At 38.6% G+C, this 10,845-nt stretch overlaps 1 protein-coding gene across 1 annotated transcript in view; it reads left to right on the top strand.

Moving 5' to 3' along the window:
- Window positions 1–10,845, top strand: part of LOC119420857 (clathrin interactor 1) — a 218,685-nt gene that overhangs the window by 14,600 nt on the left and 193,240 nt on the right. The gene's annotated exons all lie outside the window — the stretch shown is intronic.

The following is a 10,845-nucleotide window of genomic DNA, read 5'->3' as shown; positions in this document are numbered from 1 at the left end:
AAGAGCACAGAATGTCATGATTTCAGCTCCCTGCCTCATCTGCTCTTTGCCACCTGCAAGTGTTCTTGGCCACACCCACTTCTCCACTCTGCATGGAGAACAGCTGATCAGCTGCAGCAGGAAGTTTATCCTGCAGTGTGGGCTGCACAAAGGTACAGCAGGTGCTAAATAATTTAAAATAATTTATTTGAAATAAAAATTTTATGCTGATCGTGTGGCTCATCCATCAGTCGGCCAGTTGTGTGTCATGTCCAATCTTATTTTGAAAAACCGCGATAGAGCAAGTCCGCGATAAACAAACCGCGAAGTAGCGAGGGACTACTGTAATCCAAAATCTTCTATTTGTATTGCCTTGATATTGTGGGGTAAATTATCACACAGCTTGTATTTATTGTAGAAAACAATTTGTTTCAGAATTTGGGAGGTTTGATGTCCCAGCAGGCAATGGGACAACAGCAGAAATCTGGTGTCGGAGGTCAGGGATCATTAGGGTCAACATGGTCTGACCCCTCCGTCAACATCAGCCTGGACTTTCTTTCAGCAGGCCTCAACCCCACTAAGACCCCACCTACTCTCAACAACATCCTCCAGCAGCAAGGTGAATGCTCCAAACCTGAATCCATTTTCTGTGTAATTATTACACATGATGTTCTTCTGTTTATTTTATTAACCTTTATTTAACCAGACAAATCCCATTGAGATCGCAGATCTCTTTTGCAAAGGAGGCCTGGGCCTGAAGGCAGCCTCTGTGAATGAAGGCACACGTCTGTGTTGCACACAGTTTCTCCCCACAGGGGTGGTTCTACTTTTTTTTTTTTTTTTTTTTTTTTTTTTAACAAATTAATTTCTAACAAATCAATAATGGTAACTTTAAAGATACAACTGTTGGGGAAATTATCTACTCATCTCTTCCAGTCAGAAATGTACACATCTTACAACAAGTCTGAGCAGAACCTTCAAAACCATAAAACTTGTTAAACATGATTTATATTTACCCACTTCTTCCTTTCCGGGGCGTGGTGGTCACTGGTGCCCATATCCAGCCATCACTGTTGCGTCAGGAAGGGCATCCGGCATAAAAGCAATTGCCAAGTCTTTGCGCAAGTTAGTCTGTGAGGACCCCTGAAGAAGGGAGCAGCCGAAAGATGGCACTGTGCGAGAGGCGGGGGACACCCTGGACAGGTCTCCAGTCCATCACAGGGACACATAGAGACAAACGAGACAACCAACCATTCACTCTCTCACTCACACCTAGAGACAATTTAGAGTTACCAATCAGCCTAACATGCATGTTTTACTTTTCAAAATCGAACATGCTCATAATATTGGGTTCTACACAGCATCGGTAACAGTTCCTGTTGTTTAATAAAAAAAGTCCAAAAAACAAAATGTATCAAAACAAACACTTGTATTAATATATTGCTTTGCTGAGTTTCAATTGAAATAAATAATTTATTAAGAATTTAATCAAATGTTTTTGCAAAAATTGCTGTTTTTATTTATTTTTAAAAATATATGTATTTTTTTCACTCTGGAAAAAAAATCATTTAGTAAACATTAAATTTATGCAGTAAACTTTTGTACGTTGATGTAATTTTATTAGTTTAGCCTAATCTGTGTAATTGACAAACAAGTTTGCTTTCTATAGCATTTTTTGTATGCTACATTTATTAAGTACATTCAATTTTGCACATTTTTCTGCACAGGGGTGCCTCCCGTCAACCTACTGGCACAAAATTTTGGAGGCCTGAATCTCAGCTCACCACCTCATGTGACACCCATAAGACCAGCAGCCAATCCAATGATGACGAACAGCTCCATGACAATGGGCATACCTGCTTCCATGGGTATGCCACCTTCAATGACCACTGGTTTACAGAGTGGAATTCCTGTAAACCAGGGCATGATGGGAATGAACATGAGTATGAATATGGGCATGGCCGCTCCAGTAATGATGGGTGGTTTAGCACTCCATGTTGGAGTGCCTCACTCTATGGCCCCAGCCGTGGTCCCACCCAAACAAGATGCCTTTGCTAACTTGGGAAGTTTTGGAAAATGAATATTTGTAAATGTGTGTGAGTGTGTGTGAGAGAGTGTGAACTACAGGACGGCTGTACTTAAAGACAGTTTTGCATGTTTCACTGTCTGCTTCTGCTCTCTATGGTGAGCTGGCACCAGTGACTTCACTGTCCCCGTCTGCTGAACTCGAGCTTTGACGTAGGGGAGCACCCACTGATGCTCCTCACCCAGTGGTAATGTGATATATAAAATTATCGCACAAAGGAAAACAGTGGCTGCGAAGGCGTCAACACATAACCTATAGTCATTATTTCCCTTTCAAAAACATGTTTGTCTTTGTGTGTTCTTATATAACCACAATGTTCCCATTTTATTCAGTTTTTATCTGTAACTTCAAACAGAGTTCTGTCAGTACTGTGTGTTAAAATCCTTTAAAATGGCACTGCTGCCTTAGTTTTGCTTTGTAGCCTGAAATTGTTTTTTAACTTTACTCAATCAGACATTTTAAGCTATTTCCCTTAATGCCAGTAGTGAGTCTGCAAAGCCCTTTTCAGACATGAGATTATTTGATCAATTGGTGTATCAACACAAATTCAGTATTTAGTTACAACTATATTGACATGAGACTAATTCTTATTTAAAGTGAGTTGCACAAAGGATTGAATTTAATGTTTTTTTCCTCAAACTATGTCAGCTTTTATTTATTTTGGTTTGCCGAGTACATTAAGATTTATAAAGCATTTTGGAGAAATAAGGCAGCTGGGGTGGGGGTCACTTGTCTACATGTTAAAGTCATACCAGAAGAATGCTGCAGTGTAATAAACCAAATGATAATAAAAATGGTAGCAATCAAAACGTTGATCAGGTAACAGTCTAAATTATTTTGTTTTTAAAATATTGTGTGCGTCTGTTGCTGAGGGAGTGGTGGCTCAGAGGTTAGAGAAGGCAAGCCTGTGATTGGAATGTCGCCTGGTCGATCCCCTGGACAGACAACATCATAATGTGGGTTGGAAAGGTGAAACACCCACACCTGTCTCCACCCTCATTCGCCCCACTCTGGGCCCTTGAGCAAGGCGCTTATCCTCCACCATCTGCTCCCCCGGGTGCCCTAGATGACAGCTCTCTGCTCCACACAGACGGCTGTGGTAGCTCAGTGTGGTTGTGTCCAGCGCAAGAACAATTGCCAAGTCTTCATGCGAGTTAGTTCGCTGTGGCGACCCCTGAAGAAGGGAGCAGCTGAAAGAAGATGTGTTTGTTGCTATGAAAAGAACAAATATATTGTGAAGAAAACAGAATAAAAGTTAAAATTTTGGTTGGTTTCTTTTCGTTAGTGCTAATTTCGTTCAGTTTATCAAAAGCAGCAGTACAGGGACATGTCTGAAAGGAGCTTTGCAATAAAACAGTCCTCCAGTCGAGGACAGAATGATTTCACAGGTTGAAACAAGAATCTGGTTGTACTTCTCCCTTTTTTTGAGTATTGCCTGCCTTCCTTTTTTTATTAGACTGATGTTTTTCAGTAGATGCTATCTGTTGAGCTTTTCTTGAGATGGGTTTTAGTCATCGGAATAAACTGACCATCAGTATTTTCTTCGCTGTACATTTATTTTTTTCTTTATGCAAACTTTACAATTATTTCATCACTCTATTGGGCCATCCAGTGTTTTTTTTCTAACTCGCATCTACACTACGGTGTCTATTGAACTTGCATTTCGAGGTGGAAAGAAAGTCTATTTCTCAGTATCTCGAGTAAAAAAAAAAGAAATAAAATTTGCCAGAAAACACTTTTCACCTTGCCGTAGACATCGTTATCTTTTGATACACTGGTTGTAGACTCCATCAAAATGGAAAAATCTCAGAAGCTCAATTTTCTATGCCAGTTTATTGGACAAACTTGAGACCAATCCAATAGGTTTTTTTTTTTTTTTTTGAGTGACGTTTGTGTGAAACACGAGTGACTGTGACTTTGTGTACAAATAGTTTTTTGGTTTGACGCGCAAACAGCTAATAAAAAGCCTCGTCATTTTCTGAGGCACTGTCCTCCAAATTACCAAATCTTTATTTTGTTACTCTCAGAAGGATAACTCCGTAGCTTTTAGTTTAATATTTTTATTAGTTTACTTGTAAAGTTGTGTTCATATGAAAGAATTACAGCTGATGTAATTTAGTTGACTTGAATCATGGTTATTTTTTTCCTTTCGGTACAGATTTTAAAATTTCATTGTACTTTATATTTTCTGTACTTGATTCAACATTAAATTAAATTATAACATTTAACATTTGGTTTCCTCATTTTTTTAATATATATAAACTTTTTTTTTAAATTGTAGCACAGTATTGCTCTTCAGTGTATGAAGATCAAACCAACACACGCCATGCAACTTTCTGGAGCAACATTATTTAAAGTTATTATTATTTTGTCTTTAGCTATAATTTGCTGCTTCTGTAGTGCTGGTTGATCCTGGTTTAAAACATGCAGTACACAAATACCCCACAACATAAAATGAATTTTATTTGATTTAATAACAAAAAGAGTTAGCATTTTCCAAACATGTGACTGAAAGTACAAATACAAAGAGTAAATACTAGGAATACAACATTTTACTACATCATGCTAGTATTACGCATTTCTTTACTTCCAGTCTTATACAATGTGATCTTTCTCTCAAATCCAGAATTTTTGGGGTGAACAAAACAAGTTGCTGAGAACTACTATGGTGAGTAAATTTGATCAGAATAAAAAGTAAATGAAAATATTAATTTTAAAATTCAATTATATATCCAACAAACTAACCAAATTGTACATATATACAACAAACTAACCAAATTGTACACACACACACATATATATATATATATATACTGTAACTTTATGCTTTAAGAAGGATTACATTAAATTTCCCTCAATTAAAATAATAACAGGCCTGCAGAATTCAGTGTTTTATTTTTTATTAAATTGGTCAAAACCTTTTTTCTTTACTTGAATTAGGCCATAGGGCAGCACGGTGCCGCAGGTGGTAGAGCTGCTGCCTCAGCGAGCAGGTTACTCTGGTTCAAATCCTGGTCCGGGGGCATTTCTGGGTGTAGTTTGCATGTTCTCTTCGTACATGTGTGGGTTTTCTCCAGGTACTCTGGTTTCCTCTCACAGACCAAAAACATGCATGTTAGACTGATTGGTAACTCTAAATTGTCCCTAGGTGTGAGTGAGAGTGAATGATTGTCTCTATGTGGCTCTGTGATGGACTGGAGACCTGTCCAGGATGTCCCCCTGCCTCTCGCACAATGATTGCTGAACATGGGCACCGGCAACCCCCGCAACCCCAAAAAGGAAGAAGTGGGTAAAAGATATGGATGTATGGATGGATGGATGGATGGTTAACAATTAGATATTGTTAGCACTATATTAGATGTTGCACTGGCTCCCCCCAGGGCTGTGTGTTGAGCCCCCTCCTGTTCACTCTGCTAATGTATGACTGCGCCAACTGTCATATTGTAAAATTTGCAGACGATATATATATAATTCTATATAATTCACAATATAATTGTGAAATACTTGTCTTTTTTACTTTCATAGTGCTATTATATCTATATTGCGTTACATTTTTTATATTTTAGTGTGTGTTTTTCTTAAGCATGTTTTTGCACTGAAAAAAGGAGTGGCTCTTAATTTCATTGTACTTGCGTATAATGACAATAAAGGCATTCTGGTTCTGATTCTGATACAGCGGTGGCTGGATGCATCAAAAAGGATGAGTCCAGCTACAGGCAGGAGGTGGAACACCTGGAGAGCTGGTGCAGGAAGAACAACCTTCAATGTGAAGAAGACAAAGAAGATGGTCGTGGACTTCATACGGAATAAGCACACCTACTAACCTCCCGCACATAGGAGGATATGCGGTGGAAGTGGTCTCCAGCTACAAGTACTTGGGTGTGCACCTGAATGATAACTTCAACTGGAACAACAACACCACCAGCCTGATCAAGAAAGCTCATCAGAGACTTCTTCCTCAGGCGGCCGAGACGAGCTGGTCTGGGAAGCTCAGTCCTCACCTCCTTCTACAGGTGTGCAGTGGAGAGCATCCTGTGCTCCAGCATCAACGTGTGGCATGGAGGCTGCACAGCTGCAGAAAGAAAAGCTTTGCAGAGAGTGGTGAAGGCTGCACAGAAGACTGTTGGAGTCAGCCTCCCCACCATCACAGACATCTCCTGATACTGGAAGAGGGCCACCTGCATCATGAAGGACCTCACTGACCCAGCACACACACTTTTTGTTCTGCTCCCCTCAGGCAGAAGGTTTAGGAGCATTAAGTTCAAAACCACTAGGCTGAGGAGCAGCTTCTACCCCGAGGCTGTTAGACTCACGAATCCCTAGTCAGGATTATCACGGTGAAAATTACTGTGAAAAAAAATCACTGTAATGCCACTTGATTGTTGATGTGTGCTGCTGACCATCCGTGATGCTGATCTGCTGCTGATTTATTTCATGTTGCTGTGTTCATTCGTCCTCATCTGCTCACACAGACTCATGTTCATGCTGCTGGTGTTTGGCGCATTGTTTTGTACTGTTAGTGCTTGTATTATTAGTTTAGTGTATTTCTTAGTTCGTATCTTAGATCTTATTATTGTTTTTCTTTACAATTTCTATTTTTGTTGGATGCAACTGGGACCCTGTTTCGTTTCACCTCATGTACCACATGTGATGTGAATGACAATAAAGACACCTTGATCTTGACCTTGATATTTTTAGTTGTGTCACGTCAACCCTACTGACCAGAAAACCCCCTCTAACAAACATGAAGTGGCCCATGGGCCAGTTGATCATTTTTTCATTCACTGAACCTTTATTAGGTTATATCTCACTGAGTCACAAAAACTCATTTTCAAGAGATCTGTTTTAGACAAAAAACAGATAAAGGTATAGAGAGCAATAAACAATAATGACAGTTGTTACAAGTTTTCAGGATATGGACACTTTATTTAGTGAGCAAAGGGGCAAAAATTGCTCATAAAGGTTGCTGACCCATGGTAAAGTAATTCTAGTTTTCGAGATGATTGGCCATCATTCAGCCACTCCAATCATTTGAGGAAACTACTATAAAAACTAGTAGTTTCCTCAAATGTTTGGGTTGGTGGGTTTACATATGGTGTGGTGGCCATCTTGAATTTTGACCTGTCAAGTCAACCCATTTTTCGTAAGGAAGGAACCTTTCTAACGCCTAGACACTGAAATGGAGGTGAGTGCCTCACTTATTTTTCAAGTTATCGCGTTTACAACATTCCCGGATGGACGGAAGGTATTTCTAAGTCCCATTTTTTGCTCCGCAATGGGGGAAAAAAACAAAACATAATTTAAGAGTTACCTGGTTATCAAATCCTTATACTTTTCTCCATCATTTTTTTTCTTATTTTTTTTAACAATTATTTAGAGTAAGGCTTAGAAATGCTTTAAAAGATCCAATATAGGTAAACATCATGGGCGGTTTTATTTTATTCTATAAAACAAAAACTTGCAACTGAAAGTTCAGCTCACAAAGTACTAGGTTATAGGTTGTCATGGCAACCAACCTTTTTTTTTTTTTTTAGGTTGAATCCTTACTGTCAAATGGATATAAGTTTAAACAACAGTTAACCATTACTTAAGTGAAGTTGCCATACTAAACATAGAGCTCAGAAAACTTTAAATACTGTCTGCTGACCCAGTGGCACCCGGCGCTCAGCAACTGGACGAGGACCATCCTCAGCAGTTAAACTGGACCAGAACTGGTTCAAACACTGGAGTAAACGAAACAAAATCCAGTTGGCCTCAACCAACAAAGTTCCTCACCTTGGAAAGCCGGCTCAAAGCATAGAGGAGGCAAGTAACCCTAGCTGACATCTTGGCTCCGTCTAAGCTCTGCATCAACTGACAATACTGTATTTTTTTCATGTCGGTGTAATAAAATGTCTCTCTACAGTTTACCAAGATAATATGACACAAACAGGTGCAAGCGGAACATCCATGAACCTAAACGTGGGTCAAAGCTCTGCCGGACCTGGAAATGACAGTCCAATGAGTTTTACCATCCCGCCAACAGAGGAAGGTAATTGATCTGTTAGCATCTGTTAGCTTGACGAGGAAGGAGCATTTTCACGTAAATTGATAGCACAGACAATGTATGTTTTGGAAAAATAAAATATTTAAATTGCACTGGATTATATTTATACTGGTCAATTAGCCATAACTCATTCATTCAACCTTTATTTAGATAGGTTAATCCCATTGAGCCTCGGGGACTCATTTACAAGAGAGACCTGACTTCTTTAACAAAGATTGACGACAACAGTGGATAACAATGACAACAATAGACAGTCACAAAAGAGGCTTACAATTTTTTTTTATTTAAACAAGACAAGGAGGCAATAAATAAGTAGACCAGCTTAATAAATCTTTGTTGCTCAATTGGGATGCACGATATTATTGGTATTGTATCGTATCGGCCAATATTAGCGATAAAGTTAAATATCGGACATTGGCCGTTCCATCAAAATAACTCACCGATATAATAAGTACAAATTTGCACTGTTTGAGTGTTGTCATTGTGTTAGAGAGAGTAAATGTCATGAATAAATTTGACATTAAACATAATCCAAGTTGAAGTGTTACATCATTTTCAGCCCCCTTTTTGGCATCTGCATTTGCTAACAGGCCAAACTGACAAAGACCATGCAGAATAATGTAGTTTTTTATTCCACAGCAGAGAAAGCTATGTAGTCTCTGTAAGTAGGTCTAGGGGAAAAAATATTGGTATTTGTATCGGTTATCGGCCAAATTTGTTTTAATATATTGGCATATCGGCCAAAAATCCAATATTATTCATCCCTATAGCTAAGTTTATGTTCAGGCCTACATATTTTGCTTGTTTATCCCACTTTTCCTAATCCTACAAATTTGTTTGTATAAAAACGTTTTAAAATTATTGTATTCTGTAATTCATAATTTTAATGAATGAAAATGTGTTTACAGAAATCTGTAATAAACATTAGGTAATAAATATTAGCTATTAGCATTATCTTCTGTATGCTTCAAATCATGAAAAAATAAAATGAAATTCAACCGTGAACAGCATGATACAAATTACAGTGAAGCATTAAACAAATTTATTTGATTCAGGAATCATATACTTTTAGATGATTATCCTGAACATTTATTTTGTTTTCTTTCAATTAATCATAATTAAACAAACACAAAATGTCTTTCTCAGATTTGAAGCAAATGCAATCTCTTCTAAATTATAACGAACACGTCAAGAGGCCACTGAATGCCTTCATGGTGTGGTCTCGCATCCATCGAAATGCACTACAGAAAGCTTGTCGTGAATGAAATTTTAACCTTACTCCTGTTCAGCTGGGCTGTGAGTGGTCTAAGCTTAGTGAGAAACAGAAGAGACTCTACTATGAAGTCGCTCGTAAACTGGAGAAAACGCAGCAGCAGCGCTACCCTGGTAGTGTCATTTATTGGCCTCACTGCAGCTTTGGATAGTTGATGAGCTATTTATGCAGGAGTACAAAATATTGTAGAATGTTGTAGATGACCTCTGACATGCACTCACATTTGACTCTCACTGTCATTCCAGACGATGAGTATCTCCCCAAGAAGAGAAATAGCAGAGAACTCACCTCCGAACAGGGAGCTGGACAGTTGTCACAGCAGAGCTTCAGTGTTCCCACTTATGCCTCACAGGTTCTACCTTTGACTCAGCCAATGTTGCTGCGTCCTATTTTGATGCCCTATTCTTGGGGCTACTATCCTTTTTCATTATTTTGCACATACTGTCTAATGGCCTTTTGTTCCATGGACCAGAGCCACTATTCAAGGTGTTTCTTATTCGATCATGGCTACTGATAAATTATAGCATGTGATAATACATGCACATACACAAACTTAGTATTTAAAAAAAGGGTTAAGTGATTCCAAATATTTAGTTGTGTTTTGACATATTCTCTGTAATACTTTCATGGCCTTTTTACAGACCCTTGTTTGTCAGCAGTTGCATGCAAGGAGTAAGTCATTACCAAGAAGCGTGGACTCCCTACCACCGTTCCCAGCAGAGTGAGGTGTTCAACTTGGCTCCTGTCAGCACAGAAACCGTGCAGCAGACGCCTTACCCTGCTCGTATCAGCCAAGATCTCCTCATGAACTCTAACACAACTTCAGCAATCTCTGGTGATTCACCACTTAATTAGAATAGAAGTTAGAATCTTTATAAATGTTATCCTTTTGAGTTTGTCAGCTAACAAACATATTTCACTACAGACTTGAACTTTTAGTGTTGTCTTTTTATGTTTATTGAATTTGAAAACGCTTGTAAAAATTAAATGTATATGTTGTTTAGGTTAATACACATTAAAATAAAGAAAAACTCTACACTTAACCATTTTTCATGTGTAAGGTCTAGGAGTCTTAAGGGTTCATACAGCTCTTCTGAACAGAGATCACTGAGGTTGCTACTTGAATCTGTTGGAGTCACTATCTCAGGACGATAGGGTCAAAGCAAAAATGCACCAGTGACCATTGCCACTTTCCACAACTTCTTTATTTTAGTTTTTCAGACCTTGGTTTTCCTCAGTCTTCTGTTTAGAGCGGCTGTGATCGCTGCCTTCTTTGATGGGTTTTTTAACCACTGCAATGTCTGGTTGGTTAGCCATCACCTGCAGCATAAATGTTTTTAAAGAGCATCTAAAAATTATTTCAAAATTGTGTGCCTGTTTTATTTGTTTCCAGACGCTGTAAAGGCAGTTCTTTTCAGGCTTCGGTTCTTCTCAGTCTAAGCATTTCATTAACCCTGTTTT

This window comes from Nematolebias whitei, chromosome 14 (genome assembly GCF_014905685.2).
Source record: "Nematolebias whitei isolate Nwh7 chromosome 14, NemWhi1, whole genome shotgun sequence".
Taxonomy (NCBI): Eukaryota; Metazoa; Chordata; class Actinopteri; order Cyprinodontiformes; family Rivulidae; genus Nematolebias; species Nematolebias whitei.
The sequence above is the reverse complement of the archived record's forward strand: the minus strand, read 5'-3'. Positions and strand labels throughout refer to the sequence as shown.